We start from the raw sequence: 27,500 nt of genomic DNA on the forward strand, positions 1-27,500 counted from the left end.
ATTTCTTCATCGTCATTACAATCTAATATATCTAATTCAATTACCAATAAATTTCAATTCACTTCGGTCTAATCTCCTTGTCTCCTTTCAACTAAAATCAAAAAAAAAAAAAAAAAAAGAAACAAATTTTTAAACCTATCGATTTCAAAATCTAATCTCAAAGAATATATTAAAACTTATGTAATGACGATTTATCGACGTTCGATTTCAACCTCTAACAAAATTCTATCATTTAATATAAAATACACTTAATATAAAATAATTCATCGTATCCATCGTCCTTCATTATCACGATTCGATATATTCGATCTAATTTTTACTTTTGTTTTATACTTTTGTTTTTATAAAAGAATGATGAATATTGTACGATTTAACATTCATCGAAATAAATAAATCAGATTCTACGATCCGATTTAGATCAAACAAATCTAAGATTAGATTTCTGTTAAACTGAACGGGAGGTTAATACGGATTGAGTAAAATTCGTCGAACCTGTAATCCTAGAGGTCTTTTTGTCCCTAAAACGATAGACGATCCCGAATCTTTTGACCTGGAAACGTGCACCCTTCCACAAGACTTCCGGATCCTTATCCAACATCATCGACAGACACTACAGCAGCTCTAGATCTCGCGCGAACGGCTTTAGAGCGAAGAGTAAAGAGAGGGTGACAAGGGGAGGGGGAGGAGAGAGAGAGTAAAGGGAGAGGTGGGGTTAAAGAAAAGGAAACTCGTGCGTTGCTCGGCTATTTCACGTCTTCTTTCGTCTCGTTTTCGATCGAAACGAACAAAAGCCAAGAGAAACAAGGATAGAACGACCTACCTTTAGTTATTTTCATGCGCAAATCGATTCTTTGACACTGAAAAGTCTTCTTATGCTTCACTTCGCTTCGTTCCTACCGAATCTCAAAGTTCAAAGAAGCTTGTCGAGGAGAGAGTATTTTATATCGGAGGAAAAGAAGAAAATGGAAAAATTCTTTTGCCATTGTAAAGACGGAAGATCGAATTTTGAAAATGGAAAACGTTCGTCGATGAGAACAAAGAATGGAAATAAACGTTTTATTTAGTTCGATTTACAAAAAAAGAAAAAAAATAATAATAAAAGGGAGAAAAAGAAAAGAAACGAAATAAGAGACAAATGGATAGAAAAAAGTAATTATTTATCTTGAAATGTTTCATCAGAGTACGTTCATTGAATTTCAATAAATGCGATTGTTAAGTAATCGACGTAAAATGTTTCTCCTCCGTTTGTATCGCAATATAATATTCTTTTTATTAATGAAAAAACAAAAAACAAGAAAACAAAAAAAGTAAATAAAAAGATAAATAAAGAAAAAAAGAACATATTTAATATGTGTTCCCCTTCTATACTTGATTGTAACAGTAATGAAAAATGTTTAATTCATTCGAAACAGAAGTAATATCCAGCAAAGCGTAAAGTTCTTTTCTATATTTCTCCCGGAGAATATTTTTCTATATATATATATATATATATATATATATATATATATGTATATATAAAAGAAAAAGAAAAAAGAAAAAAATAGCAATAAAAAAGGAACGAGCGTTTTAATTCATTTTCAACCGTTTTCCAAATACACATTTAAAAACAATTTATTGCTATAATGAATCTCTCAGATTCTCTCGCATTCGCGTAATACGAATGAAATTACTGCAGATAAGTGTAAAATCGATGATACTCCGTAATATCAACGAAGGAGTTTTAATGTCTGATCTACCGTATATAGAGTGAACCATTTTATTTGGTCAGATGTTAATTTCTAGAAATGATGAACTAAATTTAGCTAGCTTTCGAATCTGAAGAGATGGATATACGTAATAACGGCATATCTATGAAACCGTAACAGAGTATAGATTCTAAGCAAGCATCTACCAGCCTATTAAAGTCCATGTTGTAACATCGTGTCTGTTATGGAGAAAGGAAAGCCTTGCCTTACTCTATGTAAATGATCAACGAGATTGTGCTTGCTTCAAGATTTATGAATCATCAATCGAATTCTAAGAGAAACCATTTATATAACATATACATGTATATTGATCATAGAGAGTTTATATAAATTAATTCAAGTTCAATGTCAAATATATGCGATCGAGATACAAGCTAAAACGATTTCGATACTTCATTTAAAATAACCGATCAACGATGAACTGTATTTGTTTTATCTTTTCTTTTCCTTTTTTTTTCGACTTTGACTTTGCTAGAAGTTTCTTAGATACTTCTTTGACTCTATCGTCGCAGTAGTTTGAAAATACATTGTCATTATATCGATCTCACGAATTTTTCGCTAATGAATGTATCAATGACACGAACGAATAAAATTTTTCGTATATATGATAAATTGTTTTTGATAAAGTCTATTAAGTCGTTTCGTTAATTCTTAATATTAAATAATGTTTCGTAACAAATCGAATATTATTCCTTTTTGTTAAGTTAAAAAGCATGAAATTTTAGCGATCGAAATATTAAAACGTAAGAGTTTAGATTTGATTCAATTAAATTCGTTAATATATACTATGAAAAGAAAAAAAAAAAAAAAAAAGAAAAAAAAGAGGAAGAGAAAAAAGTTCATACGAACATATTTATAAAACGTCAAGTTTCACATGGAAACATGAAACAAAATTGAAAAAGTCGATTTCTATCAAAAGGTTATATACGGGCAAACGTTTTTTTGAAGATAGTTATTGTATAAGACACTCCCGGCTATGGTGGGTGAAAAATCACGATTTGCTTTTGAATCTCGCATGATGCCATATGAAAAGCTTGCTCTCGTACGAGCGATCAACCGTGAAAATTTTGGAACGATGGGTGACGAAAAAGCAACGATATAAGCTCTGACCGCAAAAGCTTCGAACGAAAAAAAAAAGACAGAGAGAGAGAGAGAGAGAGAGAGAGAGAGAGAGAGAGAGAGAAAGAAGAAAGAAAAAAGGAAAAAAGAAGAAAAAGGAAAAAAGAGAAAATAATAATAAAAATAGAAAAAAAAACAAAGAAAGAAAGAAAGAAAGAAAGGAAGGAAGGAAGGAAGGAAGGAAGGAAAGAAGAAAGGAAGATAATGAAAAAATAAATAAATAAATAAAAATAAAATTATAAATAGAAACCCGCAGATCGGAGAAAAGCGACAGCAAGTGTCAATTGCCTGACCCGTTTATAAACTATTTTTTCATCGAACGAAAAAGGTCCGGAAAGCGTTAAAACGAGCACAAGAGACACACACACAGAGAGAGAGAGAGAGAGAGAGAGAGAGAGAGAGAGAGAGAGAGAGAGAGAGAGAGAGAGAGAGAGAGAGATCGAGGCGTCAATCAAACCACGTAGACGTTGGTATTCGACCGTCAACGTTGGATAATCCAAAGCCCGCAGCTGTATCGCAACTCCACCCCTCGGTATAATAGAGTTCTACGATGAAAAACGTATGCGGGGGCGTTCGAGAAAGAAGAGAGGGAGTTTGCGTGCACGAGAACAGCTGATCGAAATTACACACGCTGCCGCTTCTCGTTGTGCCTTGCGCGTCGTTTCCACACGCGTTTTCTAGGAAAAGTATGAGTAGTATCCTCGCGAGGGGAAAGGAAAAATTGTAATTTTGCGAGCAACGAAAGGGCCGACACCTTCTTGCACGCCAACCTTTCCTTTTTGTTATCGTTAGTACGGTAGAGTTCTAAGAAGTTTTATAAATAACCTTTAATTTGTCATCAGGATGATCTCGAGCGATTGCTACTATTATTCGTTTAAAGCTGGTACGATCGTAAATACGAAGATCTGTGTAATGCTACTACGTAGAAGATCTTTTGGATCGTGAAATCGTGGCCTTCTTTCCTCTCTCTTTCTCTCTCGGTCGTTCTTTTTCTCTCTCTCTCTCTCTCTCTCTCTCTCTCTCTCTCTCTCTCTCTCTCTCTCTCTCTCTGTGTTTATTTCTTTCTTTCTTTTTTCTCTCCTCATCGACGAGTTACGAGTGCAGGGATTACGACGCAGTACCACCAGAGCACACCGGTGGCCATCGCGAAGAAAAAGAAAGAACTCGAGAAGAGGAAGAAAAAGAAAAAGAAAAAGAAAAAGAAGAAGAATAAGAAGAAGAAGGAAAAGAAGAAGAAGAAATAGGTAGTGGTTGTTGTAACCTGTGATAATAGTACGAAATACACCGTTCTCTGGTACGCGTTCTCCCTTACACCGGCGTGTTACGTACGAAAGAGAAAGAGAAAATGTGCGAATGGCCGTGTGCACGCGGTATTATTTACGGTGCAACTTGCAAAGTGAGAAAAATTACGTTGGCTCGGCCGGTTTCGCCGAGACAACGGTGTGCTTTATGCCGGGTCCGTACTCTGCGGTCTCCAACGAACGAGAAAAGGAAAAAGAGTTGGAGGTTGATGATGTTTACGAGTTTTTATCCGTACTCCGCAACATCCCTCTAGTTTACACCCTGCTACTACCCTGGTGGTCCCTTTTTTTTCCTTATTCCCGATCCCTTTCTCTATCTATCTCTCTTTCTTTGTCTTATACTCTTAACAACTCTCACCGACGAAACTCGCTAAACCGCGATCGCGTACAACTTTACGGAAAACGCATACCTGGAATTCTTATTCCCAAGCAATGTCACCTTATCGCAGACATTTTTAATTCACCGACCTCGTAGATCGTTCTTATAGCGGACACAACGAAATATAGTTCCATAATTCTTAACTCTCCAGCTTTGACCTTACCCATGTAATCTGGATTATGAAAAGCTTGAAAAATGCCATCGCCGTAGTAGTTTATCGATTTTTGCGAAGATCTACCTAACGAATGATGTAAACTTAAAAGCTTATATAGTATTTATTTTCGTTGAGAAAAAGAGAGAAAGAGAAAGAAAAAGAGAAAGAGAAAGAGAGAGACAGAGAGAGAGAGAAAGAGAGAGAGAAAAAGAGAAAGAGATAGATTACAAAAAAGAGATTCATTCTTTATATATTCAAGTCATGCTGCATTCGAAAGTAGATTTTGGTAAGAGAGAAAGAGAGAGACAGAAGGAAAGAAAGAGAGAGAGAGAGAATGAGAAGAAAAGGAAGGGAAGCTGTATTTTCCAACAAGAAAATGTGAAAAACAAGAAGAAAAGATAGAAAGAAGTTGAAACATCCGGTTGGTTAACTGGAGCACATAGAGATCGATGGATCCGGTAATTCGAGTCGGATCTTTCTCGTTCGTGCCAAAATTTTCGGGAGTTACTGTTATAAGAAGAAAAAGGATAAAACGCGAACGGCGTGCCGAGCGCGTTGGCTATTAAAGCGTCGTTAGCATCGATTAGCTTCGCGAAGCTCGATTCAGCTCTTGCTTTTCTTCTTGCTTGCTTTTTCCGTCTCGACGCAAATCGGACGAACGTCGAGTTACCCTGCTTTTTTTCTTCTTCTTCTTTCCCTCTCTCTCTCTCTCTCTCTCTCTCTCTCTCTCTCTCTCTCTCTCTCTCTCTCTCTCTCTCTCTCTCTCTGTGTGTCTGTCTGTCTGTCTATCTCTCTTTTTCTGGCAACGTTACGAAAAAATTACGACAACGTTCGCTAAGTTGGACACGAGAGAGTTTCTACGCACTACTCGCGTGTCAACGGTGAAAACAAATCGAAAATCGATTTCTAAGACTTATGTATATGTACTATATATAAAGACACGTTGGTATCTCTTCTTCTTCTTCTTCTTCTTCTTCTTCTTTTACTTTTTCTACTTCTTTCTCCTTTTATATTCCTTGGAAAAAGGAAAAAAGAAGAAAAATCCTGCCCGACTCCTACGCGTAACGCTGTAACGATTTTCCTCGAGAAAAAGTCAACTTTTTCAAGACGCCGTCGACTATGCTCCACTTTCCGAGACGACGCGACACGATGAAAAGAAAATACCGGACGTCCTTCGTGCTATTCGCCCTCTCGATTATACCTCCCTCTTCCTCTGTCTCTCTTCCTCTCTCTCTCTCTCTCTCTCTCTCTCTCTCTCTCTCTCTCTCTCTCTCTCTTTCCTACTCAATCCTCCTTATTCTTTCCCCTTCCTTTCTTTCTTTTTTATTTTCCTTTTTTCTACCACTCCTCCTTATTCTTCTTCTTCTTCTTCCTCTTCTTCTTCTTCTTCTTCTTCTTCTTATTCTTCTTCTTCTTATTTTTATTCTTTTTCTTTTTTTTTATCTTCTTTCTCCTCCTCTTCTTTTTCTTCTTCTTCTACTTCTTGCTTCTCTACTACCTTCATTTCGTATTTCGTCGAAAGCTCTTAAGGGAATTCCGCTTTACTGGTCTATTAAGCTGAGTGGTGATATTCGGTTCTCTTCTTCCCTTTCCTAAACCTCCGAGATCCTTAAGACCATTTCTACCATCGTCGTATATCGATGTCCTATACGCGGCGATCATTATCTACCAACTTCGTAAACATTTCATTGACCGTATCAGTTAAGTCCAAAGAGTCTTCCCAATGTTTGTATATTATCACTATCCATAATTTTTTCTTTCTTTTTAGTTTTCTTTTTTCTTTTTCTTTTTTTTGTTTTTTTCGAATTTTTGGGGAATTCCTATGTACGATATCGTTTCAGATAAAAGAGAGAGAGAGAGAGAGAGAGAGAGAGAGAAAGAGAGAGAGAGAGGTTTTTAATTATCGTGAAATTATTACGAATTAAAATGTGTTAATACGATGAAGATAGATAAAACTTTTAATACGTAACATTAGTTTGACGTTACATACGTATACATAAATTTGTTTTATTTCATTTCTCGCTAGAAAATTAAAACCGTTGATAATCTAATCTTTCATCTGGTATTATAGTTGAAATATTATACTTCATATTATGGTATTATTAATCATATAAAAATGTTATTTTGCGTGTTCCCTTATTTCCTTATTTCTCTTACACTCTCTTACTATTTCTGTATATTTTTAATCAATATAAAATTTTGTATGATCGTTCCTTATGATTTAATGATGAATTATAGATCACTCAACTTGCCGAAATATAATAAATTGTACAAGAGATTAGAAATTTTTGAACAAGTAAAAAGTATAAAAGATATATTTATATATATTTTATCTATTATATTTTATATTTTATTTTCTAATTTTATTTTATTGTTTTATATATATATATATATATATATATATATATATATATATAAACTGCAAAACTAAAAAGCATCGATTGAACGATTTGTGATTTCTGTTTCGTGTTCCGTGTTCTTCGTTCCGGAAGACGTGTTCCATGTTCCCCGTTCTATATTTGATGTTCTATGTTCCGTGTTCCCTGTTCTGTGTTCCCTGTTCCAGAACACGTGTTATGTGTTCCGTGTTCCGTGTAAATTCGTAGCTCGTCGACGTCGTACGTTTTGCTTTCCTTAACGCGATTACGTTTCGATTCATGTGAAAAGACGCGAAAGGATACGAAAGGACACAGAAATTCGCGCGCTTTTACCCAAATGGACCGGTCGATTGAGAAAAAGGGGTAGGGAGTAGGAGTAGGAGTAGGAGTAGGGATAGAGATAGGAAACAGAGTGAGAGTGGGGGTAGAAGAGGGGAAAAGAGAAGGAAACGAGTATCGTAGTACATAGTTAGTCGTGCAAAAGGAGCCCCCAGTAATTTGTATTCGTTTGTTCCTGAACGAATTCGCTCGAAATACGTCTTTTCATTTTGCTAACATTATTGCTGAAATCTAAGTAACTCGCAAAGCGAAGGAAACTAATACGTTTGAAAATAATTTAACGAACTGAACTAAAATTTGTTAAAAATGAATTACAGATCACTCAACTTGCCGAAATATAATAAATACTACAATAGATTAGAAATTTTTGAAATAATTATATTAAAAAAGATATATTTATATATATTTTATATATTTTGTCTATTTTAGTTTAGTTTTAGTTAATATTACGACGATGATATTCAAAAATCGATAAATTTCTTTCGAAACTATGTATTTGCGTATGAAACAATTTTTTGGCGGTAATATTCTTTTTAAAAGTTAATACGACTCGTTTTTTTTTTTCGTCGAATATAATGCTATATTCAATGATGATATTAATGATAATAATGATAATGACGATGATAATGACGATGATGATGATGATAATGATGATGATGACGATGACAACGACAACGACGACGATGATGATGATGGTAATACATAATATAGTATCTAATATAATGATTATTATTACTATTATTATAGTGATAATGTAATAGCGTGTGTAGAAGGAAATTGAATGAAACGCACCCTTTAAAATATATTTATAACGAAATAACGGAGGTTCATTTACTCAGTAAGTTCCATGACATTCGCTATGCATACATAAATATTCAATTTCCAGTAATTACTACTACGTTGAAGAAGAAAAAAAGAAGAAGAAAAAAAGAAAAAAAAGAAGAAATATAGAACGAAGCAAAACGAAAGGAATAAAGATGCGTTTGCGCGTTACTTTTGTCTTTTTCCTTTTTTTCTTTTATTTTTCAAATCAATTCAAAGAAATCAAATCAACGTGATCGACGTGAAAACGAAATGATACAAGAAATTCAGCTTCTTATATTGTAATTTATTTCGTTGATCATCGAAAAGTTGTTTACTTTTGGTCGAAAATCGTGGAAACGAACGTTCACGTATGTTTGTTTCTTTTTCTAGGAAGAAGTTTTCCTGCGTTACTATCTGAGATAAAACTTTTTCTTTTCACCTTCTCCCTCCCTATCAACCCCCACTATTCCTCCCCTTCCTCTTGGCCTCGAGAGCTCCATCCCATTCTACCATTTTCTCGATGGCTATGAGGTTAACGCTACGAAGTCGTAGAAAAGAAATTGTTGCGAGAGGAAAAAGAAGAAGGAAAAAAAAACAAACGAAACGAAAAAAGAAGGAAACGAAAACGACAAAAAGAAAAGAGAAAACAAAAAAGAAAAGTAAAGGAAAAAAAAAAAAGGAAAGAACACGGGTATGTATGGAAAACTTTGCTCTTAACCGCGAAACCAAGTCGGCCAGTCTGAATTTATTTTCCATCTCGTTCCGGCTTTTCAATTATTTTCCTCGACGAGAAACTCGTGCGTCTTCTTTCTTTCTTTCCTTCTTTCTTTCTTTCCTTCTTTCTTTCGTTTTTTCTTTTTTGTTTGTTTCTTTCTTTCTTTCTTTCCTTCTTCCTTCTTTTTTCTTTCTTCTCTTTCCATATGTCATCATCTCGGCGAAAGTTAAATGTAGAGATCGTTTTCTATGCAAGTTAAAATCTTCGTAGCATGTACGTATTAAAAAAAAAACATGCAGACATTTAACTATAATAAGATTTTTATATTTAGACGACGATGTTTATGCGTGTATGTGTGTGTGTGTGTGTGTGTTTGTGTATATGTTTGTATTGATAGATATGGTATTTAAAAACGTTTGACAAAATCTAAAGTAACACAATAAGAGAATCAAAATAATATTTTTGTAAGTGTAATTATTTACGTAACGTAATGACAACATTGGTTATAAATTCGTTAATGAAATTTTCGTATATAAAATTAATATCGCGTATAAAAATTGTTAGACAACCTGTGATCTCTGACATTCTCGTTATAGATATTAATTAAATTAATATAATCAAGTTTAAAAACGAACTTGAATTATTTATCTTGACAATTGTCAAGATTGTGTGGTAATAATTAAGCGTTCTTTGACAGTGATAAGATTTTTAACAAAATTGTTTCATTAAAGTATAATTTTTCGACCCAGCAACTTAAAAATTTTTTTAAAGATTGCAATAAACGAGAGATTCTCAAACTTGTTTTTCAAAAATCACGAAACCTTAAGAAAATTTTCTTAAAAATTACGAAACCTTTTATATTTTTATATACGTACATATTTAAATATAAAATTTGATCTTTCTAATAATATGATCCAAAAAATGTCACATAGAACCTCTTCCTCAAATTTTTTGATAGAATATTTTAGATTTTAGATTTATCAGAATATTCTTTTAATTTTATGAACTAAACGATTTTATTCTATCTTTATTAATAGAAACCGAGCGATCATCTTACGAGAATTGTTTTCTAAATGATTCGAAATTAATGTGCGATACTTAATTATAATATTTTCCACAATCGTAAGCTTTGAAAGCTTTAACAATGACATTCTCAGACAGACCGAAGAAAAATAAATAATAGCTCGCTATAATATTTCGTTCCTCGTTATTATTCTACTCGTATAATTCTACTCTCTATTCTCTATTCCGTTCTCTATTCACCTCTCTTCTCACCGTTTTACTATAATCCCGTACTTAGGAAGCCGAACAAGGCAGAGTGTCTTCAAAGTGTCGAGAGTGGTAAAACCAAGTATGTGCTATTGTTAATAAAGTTTTATTATTTCACAATCAGTTATTAATTTGCTTTAAAACGATTCTTATCATTCCGTAATTTGTTAAAAATTAAATAAATTATTTCGTGATGAATATCTTACATGAATATCTTTTTGGAATTCTTTCCAATGAAAAAGCTGAATAAACTGAATGATATTTTCAAAAGTATGAAAACAAAAAATAATAAAGCTTTTATTATATACATACGGATGTCTAAAAGAATTAAAAAAATTTCTCGACTAATATATTTAAATTGAACGAAACAATATTCGGTCGTTGAATATCTCTGAAATAAAATTATATCGTATAAGAAATAACGTTTGATAAAATTTTCAAGGCCAACGATCAAAAAAGGCTCTATGTATTCCGCTCTATGTATTAGATTAGCTTTTTTACGAACAATCGTTTAATTAAGAAAGACTTTGTACAATATTCCTATCGCAATAAATCATATTCTTTCAAATATATCTCAATAAAAAGAAAAAAAGAAAAAAGAAAAAAGAAAATCCATTATTAAAACTTCAAAAAATCTAACTATTAGAAACTATTGAAAATCCAAAAAATTAAAACAGGACATATATCTCCGCTTGAAGAATATTCGAACGATTCGTACGAAACGAAAAAAATTCAATACCATATTCGATTACCATACTCGAAATGTTTCAATAAAATTTGAAAAAAATCACAGATCCCAGACAAGTTAACATTACTTACGTATATTGATTATTAAAATCGTATAAAAAACATATAATAACAAGTTGTTAACGAACAGTCGATATTAAAATTGAAAGAAAAAAAAGAAGAAAAAGAAAAGGAAAAAGCAAAAAGGAAATAAAGAACAGAACAAAGTGGTCGTAGACAAAATTAGGGTGACTTTCACGAGTCGCCTGTTGGCTAGTTGCAATGATGATGGCGACGACGACGGTGACGACGAAAAGGCGAAGATAGGCGTTTAATTGTAAGGGTGAAACGCGTTCAAATTCCGCGGTCACGCTGGGCGGTTAAGCGTATTCCATTAACTCGAGATGCAATTAGAAATAAAGGAGGTTGCTAGAATACCTGCGATTCTCTCTTGCTCAACCCCTTCTTATACGTTGCCCGTCGTCTTCTCGTCCGTTTTCCAACTTCCCTTGTCCCTCTTTGCTCCCTCTTTCGTCTCTACCATCGTCAACGTCGAGCCAGCCCTTCTCCGCCAGATCCTTTCTCTTCCACCTTTACTCCCACCCTTTTTACTCTACCCCTTCTCATCCTTTCGTTGCCTCGCTGGCTGGACGCCATTGTAGGAAATAGCGGTGGAAAATATTCAACCGGTGCAAATTGCCTGCTCTTACCTGGAAAACGTATAAGAAGGAATCCCATTAAATCTCTCGCTCTATGCTCGTCTACAATACTCGTCGACAATTTATAATGCAAATCGAAATGCGAAAAAGAGAGAGAAAGAGAGAGAGAGAGAGGGAGAGAGAGAGAGAGAGAGAAAAGGATTGAATGAAACCTTGGCGAGCAAGCATAAAATTCGATATTCGATATTCGAGATGTTGGGAGAGGGGGAGGAAGAGGAGGGGTTAATAAAACTAACTGAACGGTTAAAACGTATGCGTTTACTCCGTAACAATGGTGATAATGATTTAATAGGTTAAACCGTAAAATAGTTACGTGAGATGTGTTTTTCACTTAGTGAAATAACGTTTCATTTTAATGTCGTTATAAGTTATTTATATTTTATTTTTCGTACGTATAATATTTCTCTCTCTCTCTCTTTCTCTCTCTCTCCCTCTATTTCTCTCTCTGTCTCTCTGCCTCTATTTCTCTCTCTCTCTTCCTCTCTCACTCCTTTGCCACCCTTCGCATCAATAGCTTTAGCTTATCAATTATTGTCAGCTATCGATATTACGCGATTGGCATCGCTAAGGTACCAACCGCGCTATGTCGAATATCGGTAGCCGAATTTCCTGCGGATGCTAATTGCTGCCACATTTGCACCACAAGTCTGCCATTCCGGAATGGTAATCAGTACTAATTAAGAGCAAGTCGCGTATTTGTCGAAACTTAACTATCTATACGCATGTAAATATATACATATATCCTAAAGATTTCTCATCCCTCCTTTGTATTTCCTTTGATTTCGATTATTCAATCGTTCATAGACGTTCGTATCTTAGATGATCTCTCTGAAATTATATCATTAAACTGTAATACTAAAAAGAAAAATAGCTAACTCGTAATGACAACGATCGTATCGATCTTCTAAACGATATAACTCAACATTATTTCCGTTTCATCAACGTTCAACCTTAAATAAAATAAATAAATAAATTAATTAATTGATTAATTAATTAGTTAATTAATTAAAAAAAAGGAGAAAGAAGATTTGAAGAACGCAAACAAAGTATTTGAAATATTACCAAAGGAAAATGAGAGAAACGTTATTAAATTTAAGATATGACCATATTCATTTTCTCAAATATTCGACAATACTTTGAGAATGGGTGAGGGTGTATGCAAGAGAGGGATGGGAGAGGGAGGAAGAGGTGTGGTGACGAAAATCTAAGCGACGTCGCTTACGAACCACTACGGAAATTAACAGCGTCGAGTGATAATGGATACTAATTAACATCGACAGCGTGAAAAGAGCCGATGTCCGCGCAGTTGGCCTCGTCATAAAGGCCCTCCCTCCCTTCATCCCTCTCGTCCTTGTTCTCCCTCTTCCGTTCGGGGAGCTCGTCTACCTACCGAATATAATCGACAACGAACCAAGCACGAAAGCATTCGTGTGCTCAGAATGCCGGCAAAATCGAAAGTAACGATATGCCGAGTAATTATTATTTTGATCGTCGAACTGTAAGGACGAGTCTGCGTTCATATCTCCGTCTAACAAAAGCAGGGTAGTAACGCCTGATGTTTGATCGTGCTACCCCATTTGTCTTTCAATTCTTTGTGTACGATTGCTATTATTAAAGAAAGTCATGCGTTCGATGATAAAACATTTCGAACGGACTAAAGTTAACGAAATGAAATAATTATTTATGTCAAAGTATATTATTACAATGTGAAGAATAATATTAAATAAAAGAAATATATTTATACAAGTATATATATATATATATATATATATATATATATATATATATTGGGTGGAATAACAATAGGAAAAAAATATATATATATGTATAAAGAGAGAGAGATAGAGAGAGAAAGAGAGAGAAAAGAGAATAGAATAAATTAAAAAATATATTTATATCCGAAAATACGGCAGAAACAATTAAAAAATATCGTAGATGATAACGGGAGGTATTTGATAAAATTAAAAGAAATACACAAATATCTAAGATAGATATAAAACAATCAGTAATTAACAATAAGAAAAAAAAAGTATAGCGAGACCGAGAGAATAGAATTAGAAAATGTATTCATGTAAAAAATACGATACGAAATAACTACAATATATACATATACATATATACATATACATAATAAGTGTTACCGAGAGAATAGTATAATATCTAGATGTATAATAAAAGAAATATACAAAGTATAAAGTACATATAAAACGATAAGTAACAATAGAGATAGAAAGTGATGATATTTTGAAAAAATATAATCAGATAGAACAATCGTATATAATTGAAACGCATATTTACGTACTTATCAAACATATGAGAGATGATGTAAGCCTGTTGTGTCGCTACATTGTATCAATGCTTACGAATCAATTGGAAAGATCTCTGTTATCGACGACGCTCAAGACAGATGTTTCTTTCTCCTCTAATTATCTTGGTAAACTTTCGAAACTCCATTGTTCGTACAACGTGTACGTACACGCTGTGCTACACGGTAGGGCGCCAAACGCGTCTCACCAGGCTTAGCCATTTGCGGAGGCCATTTGCTCGTCGGAGGGTTTATCTCTGTAGCCGAGCAAGCAGCCAGGCAAGCAAGCAGGCAGACAGGCAGGCAGAGGCAAGCAACGAGCCTGTACATCCTGCCTTCGTACTCTGTTACATTCCTACACGCGATTCTCTGAATGTGTGCGACATATATACATAGATATGTACGTACATACGTACATACATACGTATGTATGTACGTATGTATATACGTACGTATTATATATATATATATATATGTGTGTGTGTATCTCGTTGTATATCTGTTGTGCCATTTACAACAGCACGAAATTTCCTTTAATAATTCTCTATCCGTTTGTATAACCATTTGATTCCTCACATAAACCTTGTGTTATTAACGATTAACTTTTTCCGCAAGTATAGGTAAATAAGTCTGTTCGTTATTTTATATTTCATTTTTCTTTTTCTTTTTTCACTCGATAGGATTCATTAAAAAAAAAAAAAAAGAAAAAAGAAAAGAAAGAAAGAAAGAAAAATCACGCGTGTAATCAATTAGCAAATGTTATCTCGATTTGAACAGTGATTTTTTTCGTATAATGTAAAAAAAGAAACGAAAAAAAAAAAAAAGGAAATGGGTAACAAAAAGAAAAGTGTCGAATTCATGAGAGAAAACAAAACAAAACAAAAAAAAAAAAGAAAAAACAGCAAACGCGGTTTTCGGCATTCCTAAATTAAGAGTAGAGAAAATATATATGGCGTTGCCATACGCGCGTTGCTGGCATACGTACGTATAGAACGCGAGATAGTAGAATTGGCAGGAAATTGCAAATTGCCGGCGAGTGCGCGAGAGTCGGTCGCGGCTGCTACCACTGCCCGGCACTCTTGCTGCTGTGCTCGCCATTTGGGTAGCACGAAATAACCCGACCTGCAAATTGAAACCGGTCGCTGGTAGATCCGAGGAAGGGAGTGAGAAAGAAATAGAGAGAGGGATATAATCGGTCACGTAGAGAGCATTCGATGATGATCGAAAATTCTCACTTAGAGACGAAAAAAATAAAAGAAAGAAAAAGAAAACAAAAAAGGAAAGAAAAATATTTTCAAGCAACTTCGTCAACCGATCTTACCATCTCTTTTACTTAAACACTTTCTTTATGTTTCGTCTTGTATTTTCTTTCTTTCTTTTTTTTTTCTAAATAAATCGAATTGTTTAATCAATTATTTAATTTCATTAATTCACGTTAAAGACTTAATTAATTATCTAAAAAGCGTATTTCCTTTTTTCTGTCGAATATTCGGTCGAATAATCCTGCAATATTTACATTACGCTAATGAATTCATTGTCTTCTCTTGGTTATATATTTTTCACGGACAGTAGATACAATATATACTTGTAATTTTGGTTGGACAACATTCGAGTAAATATAATAATTAAATTAACGGGATGACAGCATTTTTTTCTCGTATTCGAGCACAAGTTTACCTTCGCTATGAGCAGATCGTGCGTGTTAGGTGTTAGTAGTTGGAAAATGCAGGAAAGAAAGAAAGAGACAGAGAGAGACAGACAGAGATGCTGATAGAAAGAGAGAGAGAGAGAGAGAGAGAGAGAAAGGGTGAGGGTCTCTGGAAATTTCGTAGGACAAGAACGCTTCGTAACGCGACGCGTTGTCACGAAATACGGTCATGGGGTATGTTCGGCCTCGGGGTAGTGGCAAGCTCGAGCAGACCAGGGTGCAAACGAGCTCCCCAGGGGCTCGTATTCATGGTTTGCCCGAGCGCACGATTATTTAACTTTAATTAGAAGCATCGACCTATCGCTCGGTTTGCGCAGCCGAACTATTCTCTCACGGTGAACCACTTCCATGCTCCTTTCTCGTTTCAATTTTCTACATATATATATATGTGTGTGTGTGTGTGTGTATATATATATATATATATATTCGTAATAATGCAAAAGTCGAGCATATGAAATATGATATTTACGAATAGCGAGATTAATTTCTTCTCTTTTTTCTCCAACCTTCGTATCCACTACCCCTCCACCACTCGATCCTATTCTTCGTAAATAATAATAATGTTTTAATTCAAATGAAAATGTTAAAAGCACGTTAATAAACGTTTCGAACTCGCGATTTATCCTAAGAATATAGCACGCTATACTGTTAAAAAAAGAAAAAAGGAAAAAGAAGAAAAAAAAGAAAGAGTTAGATATAGGTTTATACCGAAGGATCGATAATTCCACGTGTTATCCATGCTACGTCCTAACCCGCTGTTACGTGCTAGTAATCCCCGTTGAATGACGAAGTTTCGACGGTGAACGTAGTTAAAACAAAACTAAATTGCCTTTTGCTGCAGGAGCGAATAAAACGTTGAGAGTGAGTAAAGTGCTGCTGGTGATGGCGATGGTGGTTCTTGGTATTAGTGTTCGGTGGTACGTAAAGATTAAAACTCTTGCGCCACAGGGAGAAAGGGAGAGGAAGAGAGAAAGAGAGAGAATGCGAGAGAGAATGCGAGAGAAAGAGAGAGAGAGAGAGAGAGAGAGAGAGAGAGAGGTAATAGCGTAGATATTTTCAGAGTTTTAAAACTAGCAAGTCTCCGGCGGCATCCGGAAGCGTGCCAGCTCTTGAGTGGCGTTAAAGGAAACTTCTCGGGCCCGCGTAATTCCATTTTCAGCGAGACGTCGATATCGAGGAAAGTCCGATCGAGTCCGGCCACATTTTACACGGTTCGTTTTCCGGCTACGGGTCGTTCAACAGCCGATGTCTACCGAACGCGTCAAAAGATGCGAAAGTTTTAAGGATCATTTGATATACGACGATATTTTCCCAACGTATCTATGTATGTATGTATGTAAGTATGTATATATATATATATATATATATATATATATATATATATATACAATATATCTATGTACGTACGCGTTGAAAGAATTCCGATCACTAGATCTATCCTACTCGTCCTTTCGATAGATCCGATAAAATTAATGGATACTTGACGATGGTAGATGTGAGTTTTCCGTTTTCAAAGGTCTGTCACGTTCTACCATTAATTCGGACCGCTGGGAACCCTTCGCACCTATGCGAGAGCAAAGAAAAGGAAAGGTTCCACTCCCGTACCCGTGGAATATGCATCAAAATGGCGGAGAACGCGAGTTTCTTTGTTCTCGCTTCCCGGTAGCAAGGGTGCTCTCGCCCGCAAAAAAAAGGAAGGAATTATTTATGATAGCCAGCTCGCGTACTCTCCCGTACTGTCGAGATCTACAGAGAAAGAGAAAGAGAGAAAGAGAAAGAGAGAAAGAGAAAGAGAAAGAGAAAAAGAAAAAGAAAAAGAAAGAGAAAGACAGACAGACAGAAAGACAGACAGAAAGAGTGAGAAAGAGAAGAGAAGGGTAGTGGGTTGAAATTGTAAATCGGTATCAGTCGTTGTCGTCCTTCCTTTCGAGCTCCTCGCTCGTGTACCGTTCCTGCTAACGCGTAGAAAAAGCGTGCTCGCGTCAGCAGGTGAGAGCCGACATAAATCTTAGCTCGGTCGTCCTCTCTCCTCTTCACCCCCCTTTTCCCTTCTTTCCCTCCCCCTGCTCACTTCTTCTTCTGAAAAATAAACCTTCCGTTCTTTTCTCCTTGCGACGGCACGAATCGCCCGCTCGGCTTGGCCCGACTCAACCCGGCCCACCAACCCGTCTCTTCTCGTCTCTTCTCGTCGTCTCTACGTTTCCATGGTGGCTGCCGCCACCAAGAGAGAAACTTTTCCGTCCTTTGTGTCGTTCCTTGACCTCGTCTCCTTCGTCTAACTCAACGTCTCGCAAAAGAGAAAAGTATTCGAACACATTTACGTCATGGATCTCTCCCCCTCTTTTCTCTTCTTCTCCTCTCCTCTTCTCTTCTCCTTTTCTTTACTCTCTTCTTTTCTACTCTACTACTCTATACTTTTTTCTCTTTCACTCTCTCTCTCTCTCTCTCTCTGTCTCTCCTTGTTGAACTTCCTTTCTACAATGTCATCTTCTAAGAGTAAAGATTTTCCGACAATTCAGGAAAGACAATTAAACGAGGATCTATGGTGGACTCGTGTTAATAATCTATGAAGGACGAATGGAAAATATTGAAAAAAAAAGAAAGAAAGAAAGAAATAAAAGGATAGAAAAATGAAGGGAAAGAAAAATAAAAGATTGGAAAGAAAAAGGATAAACAAGGATACACACATTACGAATTGCTTCATCCCTCTTGGAATTTTCAAAGCTAAAAACGATTGAAATGTGAAAGGAGCTATCATCGATGTTCTTTGAAGTAAGTATCCTTCGAGTTGGAGGATGTAGCAATGGTAAAACTGAGTTTACTCGTATTCGACGAATCCCTTCGGTCCTTCTCCTTGTTGGTATCGTTGACTTTTCTTTTTATACCTGTAACGAATCCATAGAACAGAAAAAGAAAAAAACTTAAATGTAAGGAAACAAGTAATAGTAGCTACTACGTCGCCGAGGGAAAAGAAGTGCCGATGAGAGGCGAGAATAGAACGAGAAAGAGAATAGAACGAAATACAGAGAAAGAAAGAGAATGAAAAAGAGAGAGAGAGAGAGAGAGAGAGAGAGAAAAGAGGACAGACGCTAACATTGCTAACAAACGGTAGCCGTGAGCCAAGCAAAGAGCGGGGACCTTCACTTTCTGATTAAACAAAACAGCTGCCTGTATTCCCTCGTATGCGTATTTACTTAACATATACATAGATACATATACCCGTATATATGTATCGTGTACATGAAACTTTTGATAGCTCTCACTACCGAAGTTTACCACGATACCTTCTGCGAACATAATATATATTATACAACATTCCTCATTTGGCTGTATTTGAATTTTTGGATCGATAAACTCCGTTTGATCGTATAATATAAATTCGATTTATGTAATAATTGTATATATAATCTTAATTTACGTAACGTCTGCGACAAATTATGTTATTTGCATAGTTCTTTTTTCTTTTTCTTTAATTTTCTTTTTTTTCTAAGTATTCACTTGGAATAGTAATAATAGTAATAATAATAATAATAATAATAATAATATAAATATATATAATAATATATAATATATATGTATATGTATATGTATGTATGTATATTATACTGCGTATATGAAACTTTTGATAACGCTTTATTACTAAAGTTCACGTAAACTTCTGTGAATATTATATATACATATACGATATACAAATTCCTTATCCGTTTGTGTTTAAATTTTTAAATCAATGAACTCTATTTGATCGGAAATTCGGTTCGTACAAATACAGACATAAAGTCTGTATCTAAAGTGTCTATGGCATAAACCAAATCCTGATAATTTTTACATTCCTTTTTTATCATTTATTTGTTCTTTCCTTATAATGCATACTTGTAATACTGATAATAGTGATATAAGAAGATAAACACGTAATACATGCATACATATATACACACATACATACATACATACATACATACATACATACATACATACATACATACATATATACATACTTATGTACGTATATACATACATACATACGTACGTACATACACACAGAAAGATAGATACACATATACATATACACATACGAGGCATTACGATTTCTGCTCGAATAGGATTATCCACGTGTTAGCTTAACCCAAATACGAGTAAGATTTTCGAAATGGGAGAGTGGAAATGAGATAGAGAGAAGAAGAGAAACAGGTTGGGGTTGAGTTCACGAGGCGGCGCTTTAACCGTTGCGTGACATTACGTAGTTTTAATTAACGCAGTTGCCGCAACCTCGTAGGAAAGGTGCCTATTAACCGCGTCGTTGCAGTCGCGATGGCATTTTGCCTCGACGCTTAGAAGCCGCATTACTCGCTCCTAGTCGCAAGATCGTCTGGCAAATCCGGAGATTCTGCCGAGGTAAATGTGCGTGTATGCCAGTATGACGTGAGTGAACAAGAGAGACAAAGCAAAGGGAGACAGAGAGAGAATGAGAGACAGAGAGAGAATGAGAGACAGATAGATAGACAGATAGATAGAGAGAGAGAGAGAGAGAGAGAGAGAGAGAGAGAGAGAAAGAGAGAAAGAGATTCCTCTCCAACTTGTAGCAATTTGAGCTGAGAATAATAATATTGACTCATAACGAATTAAGACAGTCTTTTTTTAAATCCACTTCAATTCTCTTACTTACGTAACGTACTCCTTCTTTTCTTTTTTCCTCTCTTTTCTTCCTTTTCTTTCCCTGATCAACCTTAACATCGAAATTGGATTAGAAAAAATAAATAAAACGATGTCAAGGGAGGTTCGAGTTAATCGTCAAGATCGACGTTCAATTTAAAATATGTCTTTTCTCTCGAGATACGAAAAGCAGAGAAAGTATTCGGTACTACGAGAAGTAAAAATAGAAGGAAAGGAAAAAATATAAACAAGACAAAAATAAAAACAGCAACAACAACAACAACAACAACAACAACAACAACAACAGTAACGGCAAAAACAAGAAAACAACGAACGGTGCGTTGAACGCACTGGACGTTTCTCCGATAAAATGCGGAAACGTTCCCTACGTTCGATCGACACGCGAGCGACGGCTGTTGAAGGAAAGAGTGACGGTAGCAAGGGGTGGAGTGGGGTGCATGGGAGGGAGAGGGCGACGAGGAGGAGGTAAAACACATCACAAAATAACAGAGACGCGGGAATTCTATAATGAAGCCAAACAAACGCATTTAATACACCTTTATACTCCTAAATCGCTTTTTACTCGGACGCTAACAAAAATTTCAATTTTACGCATGTCCGAATCCCCTACTACCCTTCCTACCCTTTCCCTTCTCTTCCCTTTCTCCCTTCCCACTGTACAATTTTGGCGAGGTTAAACGCGTACGCGTATTTGTCGACGGCTAGTGCGAAATGAATTTGTTCGGAGTGACAGCAGCTTTCGTTCTTTTACTTTGATAGTCGTTCGAACGAACTTTTATAAGGCTTGAAAAAACAAATGTATACGATCGAGATTTATAATCGAATCGCATAAACATCATTTAATTATAATGCCATGTAAATTTGAAATAACACGTATTCGTATGTATGAATTTGATTAAGTCCTGTTTCATAGTATTCAAGCAAACAAACAAATTAATTATTCATTCATATACGAAAGTTAATATTTGTTAATATTATTAGTATTATCAAAAATGACGAATCTTTTGTTTCTTCTGTTACGATTACGACTCGGGACACGAATGACGATTATTGAATTAATGTCAATCACAAACTAGTTTTATTTGTTTATTTATAATAAAATCGAATAACCTAAAGTAATACATAAAGTACTAACGAATTAAGCGTCCTCTTCTTTTTCTTTTTTGAAAATTTCATTAAATCGAGAGATGTGAAAACCGATCGATAGATAATTCTACAGTGTCGAGTATAACTTTCGCGAAGATATATATAATTTTTCTCTTTTTTTTTTCTCGCTTATAAGCAGGAAAGATAAAGGAAACAAAGGAAAAGAAGAAAAAAAAAAAAGGTCGAATTAAAAGAAGTATTTAATTAATACTCTAGCATAAAAAAAAAAAGGAAAAAGAAAAGAGAAAAAGAAAGGGGATTTCAAACAACAAAGGATAATCCCGTGGTAATTGTTCTTTCGAGTTAATCGAAAATCGATTCCAGTTTAAGAAGCGATCGAAAGGCCAAGGGCCACTTTGGCGTCGATATAACGAGCGTTCGTATTCGAAGCCAACGTAAAAATGTTCCTTACAGTAATCGTGATATTCAAGGTACGTGCACGTCCTGCTGCTTTAACAGAGCATGCACGGTATGGCCTTGTTGGCGTTCGCCGTGGGGGGTGAATCGTTCACGTCGGGAGCTTTCGTTCGGCTCGCGTGCACCCCGTACACCGCCCTTTCTACATGTAAGGGAGAAGGATGAAAAGGGAAGAGCAGAAGAAGGAAAAGAAGAAGAAAAAGAAAGAAGAGAATGACGAGGAGGAAGAAGAGGAGGCGGGAAGAAGCTGCTTGGTATACTAGGCCGTGTACAAGACGGGATAAGGGACCACCAAGGGAGTTCGCCTCCGTTTGCCAGACCGGCTGATTGTTCGCTCTCTACTGTTATGGTTACGTTGGATAATGTATCTGGATTTGCGCCTCCTACTGATTCCTTTCTTTGTCTATCTCTTTGTCTACGTATATCTTTCAGATACTACGATAAAAAATTCTATCGATAAAAAAGAGTAGACAGAGTAAAAATTCGTTTAATAAATATTCTTCGTTAGAAAACTATGTGTTCGTTTGTATATTTTTCGATACGATGAAATGTATTGTATATGTGCGTGTGGTTTGTATTGTAACTATATATTACAACTGTAAGTGTATGTGTGTTCGTGTATAATTACATCTGTGATAAGTATTCACATATATGCATTTGTAAGTTACGTAAATTGCTGATAGGAATGATACCATGTAATTACTCGATGGATTAGAAGGTATAAAGTTTACTACTAATCTTAGGACAGAAATACTACAGAAATGAATAGAGACGATATTGATTTCTTCTTATATCTATCTAACCTTACAACTACCGATCAATTTTGATTAACATTCGTCGATTTGACGTATCTGGATATTTGAGAAACGAAAAGGAAATATAATTTATTCGTTACTATTTCTTAGTTTATTTAATTTTATAATAATAAATTATCTTTAATTTTTTTTAATAACAAATAATTTTATAATAATAGATAAAGAAAAATAGATATCAGTTAACATTAATTTAACAATTAAAATGTCGATAATCATAAAATTGTCATCGTTACGACGGATTTAACAGTTCTCAGTGTTAAAACGCGAAAGAAAATTAACAAACGGAAACAACGTACAAAAATAAAATAAAGAAAAAAGAAAAAAAGAAAAAAATAAATAAAAACAGAAAAAAAAAGATCCCTTCATTAATAAAACGTATTCAAATTCGTTGAATAAATCGTTAACAAAGTTTGCGAGATCGTTGTAAAACTAGAAAATCAATGAACCGAGAAGTAAATTGAGAGTACCAGAGTTTCTAGTGTGGTCTCCGGCCATTAAAATGGAATCACGAATTCGTAGGAAGTTGCGTTTTACGCGATTCGTCGACGTACACGTATTATACACACAATCAAACTGTATGTAGCCACTATTCTCCGGTTCGTCGTATATACATACGTAGAGTTCTGCGGCGATAAAATCCTCGGCATTCCTGGCTCATTAAACGACGCGCGGCACGACAAACAGACGCCGGTCTGGCACAGAGAGAGAGAGAGAGAGAGAGAGAGAAAGAGAAAGAGAGAGAGAGAGAGAGAGAGAGAGAGACCCTTCTCTTTGCTTCACTCTGCTTCGATCGTATGCAGTGTCGAGGTGCTTGCCAAACCCCACAGAATTGTTTGGTGATGGCAAACACCGACCTAAAATATGAACGATATCGTTTGTGGCCCTAGTTGCTTCGTATTGGTGAATGCTACTACGTTACGTTTGAAAAAGAATAAGAAGAGAGAGAGAGAGAGAGAGAGAGAGAGAGAGGGGGGGGATGCCGATCGATCGCATTTTCGTCGCGATATACTAGGAAAAATGGGTCGTACGACAAATTGAAACGCGTTGTCTAACGTATGAAGAGAGACGAGGATAAGATCAGATCGGTAGTGTCAAAGCGAGAAGAGACTTGCGAAAAGCTTTACCTTCTCTCTCTCTCTCTTCGTTGTGTTGCTCTTTTTCTCTCTTTCTTCGAACGAGAACGAGATTGAATTCGAGAGAACGTACGTAACACTCTACGCTGATACTACGTTCCGACGCGTTGTATCGAACTTGAAATGGCCAAAATGAAAACCGTGGAGGGGTTTCATATATCGCTAGTTTTCTATTTCGATCGTTTTTCCTTTCTTTCTTCTTCTTCTTCTTCTTCTTTTTTTTTCTTTTTTTCTATATTCATGTATTTCTTTTTTCATTTACACTGTGTGTTGTGTAGAAATTGTTAATTCGAAAGCATCTTGCACGATGATCGTATATACTCTGATATATAGATCAAACAATGTATCTCGATTATAAAGTAAGAGAGAAAGAGAGAGAAATATTTTGTTCGAACGATTCATAGTGAGACAACGTAATGTTTTAACAAATGTATCGGTTCAAAAGGTCGTACGTTTATTTTTGTTCTTTTTCTATATTTTAAGACGCCATGATCATCTTCTTTCTTTCATTAACTTTCTCGTTTTATTTCACGTTTCATATAGCATATGTATAAGCTGTTATTTCATTATTTTCTATTTATTTTAATAACGATAACACTTTCAATAACGAACTCCATTTTGTTCAATCGTTTAATTTCGTTCGTTTAATTTCTCTAAAGATTTATATATTATACATATCTATATATCTATTTCTATATTAATATTCTTTACTTATTTCATTTCCATAGAATATTTTTTCACTTCTCTCTCTCTCTCTCTCTCTCTCTCTCTCTCTCTCTCTCTCTCTCTCTCTCTCTCTCTCTCTCTCTCTTTCTCTAACCAATAAAGTTTATCTCGGATATCGTACGTAGAACTTTCAATTCTGTCATTTCAAGAAGCCTCCTAATTTTAACTCCATCCTGTCTAGTCTCTATCATGTAGGTCACTATTTGTCTGACTGTTGCTCTTTATATATTCTTGCATTAGGCTCTTTTCGTCCGTGTTTATTCAGCTAAACGATGTCATTAAAATATACTTGCTTTCTTATTTGTTTAAAACACTTGTTTTCTGTAACATACTTCCTATTTTTTTCTTTTTTCTTTATATCAAATGTGTAATTTTATACGTTTACTTTTTTCTCAAAGTATTTGAAAAATGGAAATACATTTATGCATACGGCAATCGTAGTTACTTATCAAGAATATTATCGATAAAGCATGCTACCTTCGTTGTATTAAATATATTATTCTTATTTTTTTGAAACATTAGGAAATAGAAATGTATATATGTATAAGTTTTAAAACATAACTGCATTCGTAGAAAACCATGAAAAATAGCGTTGATAATGTCTATTATCTTCGTCATATTAAATATATTATTTCTGTTTTTTATAAACATCTCAAAAAGCGAAATGCATGTATGTGTAAGCATCAAAACATATCTGACATTCGTAGTTAGGTATTAAGAATATCGTCCATAATATCTACTATCGTCATCATATTAAATGTTTTATTTCTTTTTTCCTTTCTTTTCAAAACATTTCAAAAATCAAAATGCATATATGTAAAAGCTTCAAAAAAACATAACTAACATCCACAATTACGTATCAACTGTATCGTCAATAAACCCTTATCATCGTCCTACAAAATATGTTATTTCTTTTTCTTTATTTTTTCAAAGCATTTCGAAAATCAAAATGCATGCATGTAAAAGATCAACATCAAGAAGCATAACTAAAATTCGTAGTTACATATCAAATATATCCTCAATAAAACCTACTATCGTCGTCGTATTAAATGTTCTATTTCTTTTCTTTTTTCAAATCATTTCGAAAATCAAAAAATGCACGTATGCAATAGCATCAAAAATCATAATTAAAATTCGTAATTACGTATCAAATATATCATCAATAAAGCCTACTATTATCGTCGTGTTAAATAATTTATTTCTTATTTTTTTCAAATCATTTCAAAAATTAAAATGCATACATATATGTCAAATCATCAAAACATAGCGGACATTCGTAGTTAGATATCAAGAATACCTACCTACACTATCATCGTCACGTTAATCGCATAATTTATTTATTTATTTACTTTTCTTAAGAAAACTCATCAGAAGAATCAACGTGTAGCACGTATCAGGTATTAAACGTTATTTGGCATTCGTACTTGGTTATGTATCGAGAATATCGATACGTGGCCATACTTGCTTACCATTGAACGTGTGTACCTGCCATTAAATGGCGATAACGTCGAGCGGACGGCACGGAAGCGAGCTATTGAGGCCGTCGTCGGCTTAGTATGCCGGCAGTTCGCCCGCGGCTACGATTACGGCTAAGTGCATTTGCTCCCTGCCATAGGAGGATCGTCGAGGAGGATGAAGAGGATGAAGAGAGATAGAGAGAGAGAGAGAGAGAGAGAGACCGAATGAGAGAACGTTAGAAGAGGCAACCGAGGGTGGTAGAGTCAAACGATGAGGCTGAAACTAGCGCGCTAAACGTCTACCAAGCTCTAGCTTCTATGTTAGAGCTAGCACGTGCAGCACTGTCTCTTATTCTATCGCATCGTTTTCATGATTCCGCTGCAACGGTTCCACGTGCAAGCATGGAACCAACCGTACGAACGAACGTAGTACTTAACGTAGTACGAAGCGAACGAACGAACGAACGTATACTCGTCTGTGGTCACAACGAACGAGCGTGCGAGCAAGATATAGAAAGGGAAGGGTAACGCTACGCGTGTTTCTAGCGTGTACTTTACCATCACCATCACCTCTCTCTCTTCCTCTTTCTCTCTCTCTCCCTCCCTCTCTCTCTCTCTCTCTCTTCTTCTTCTCTTCCTTCTCTCTTACTCCTACGCCAGCAATTCTCATTCCTCTTCCTTCATCGCTTTCTCCTATCTCACCTCCTCTCGTTGAACCCGCAGGGCTACGAACGGAAAGCTTCCAACCCTCTCGATCCTCGACCCCTTTCTCCTCTCTCTCTCTCTCTCTCTCTCTCTCTCTCTCTCTCTCTCTCTCTCTCTTTATCGCATACACACATATATAGACATAAGCAGAAGCACGCACAAACGCTCTTTCTCTTTCGCTCTCACGTCGTATAAATAGATGGGTTTGAACGAGACCGTGAAAGCTTGTGGTCTCGTTTCGAATAATTGGATTTGCCTCGAACGGGACCGAGTAGAGACGCTACTAACAATACGCTCGTATGTGTTTGCACGCTTAACCATCTCCTCCTCCCCGAGATATCTGTACTCTTTCCTCTTTCTTTCTTTCTTTCTTTCTTTCTTTCTTTCTTTCCTTCTTTCTTTCTTTTTTTCTTTCTTTCTTTCTTTCTCACTTTTCTTTATCTTCTCTCTTTCTAGACGTGCCCGCTGTTTCTTTCTCTAACTCTTTCGATCGAATCGAAGAGGAGGTAAACAGTTTCCCATCCACTCTCCTCTTTCTTCCCCCTCCCCTCTTAACCTGCTCCATTTTGCTTCCCATCCTTATCCCACCCTTTCTTTTTCGACGTATTCACGTTGATGTTCCAAACGAGATGAGGATTTTCGAGTAGTATACGGGGAAATTTGTTCCCTTTGCTTTTAGTTTTGTTTTTTTTTACACCCTTCCTTTCTCTCTCTCTCTCTCTCTCTCTCTCTCTCTCTCTCTCTCTCTCTTTCTCTTTAAATAAATAAA

The 27,500-nt window shown here is 35.5% G+C and overlaps 1 protein-coding gene across 2 annotated transcripts in view; it reads right to left on the minus strand.

The window, feature by feature from the left end:
• The window catches only part of LOC122636233 (Krueppel-like factor 6), a 340,915-nt gene that overhangs the window by 95,680 nt on the left and 217,735 nt on the right, over window positions 1-27,500 (minus strand). Inside the window, exon 2 of one of the 2 annotated variants that reach the window (XM_043827229.1) lies at window positions 11,368-11,639. The exons of the other annotated variant lie outside the window; for it this stretch is intronic. The gene's annotated coding sequence lies outside the window, so the exon portion shown is untranslated. The remainder of the gene's footprint in view (window positions 1-11,367; window positions 11,640-27,500) is intronic. 2 annotated transcript variants of the gene reach the window in all.

The sequence above is a fragment of the Vespula pensylvanica genome, chromosome 21 (genome assembly GCF_014466175.1).
Source record: "Vespula pensylvanica isolate Volc-1 chromosome 21, ASM1446617v1, whole genome shotgun sequence".
In the NCBI taxonomy this organism is placed as follows: Eukaryota; Metazoa; Arthropoda; class Insecta; order Hymenoptera; family Vespidae; genus Vespula; species Vespula pensylvanica.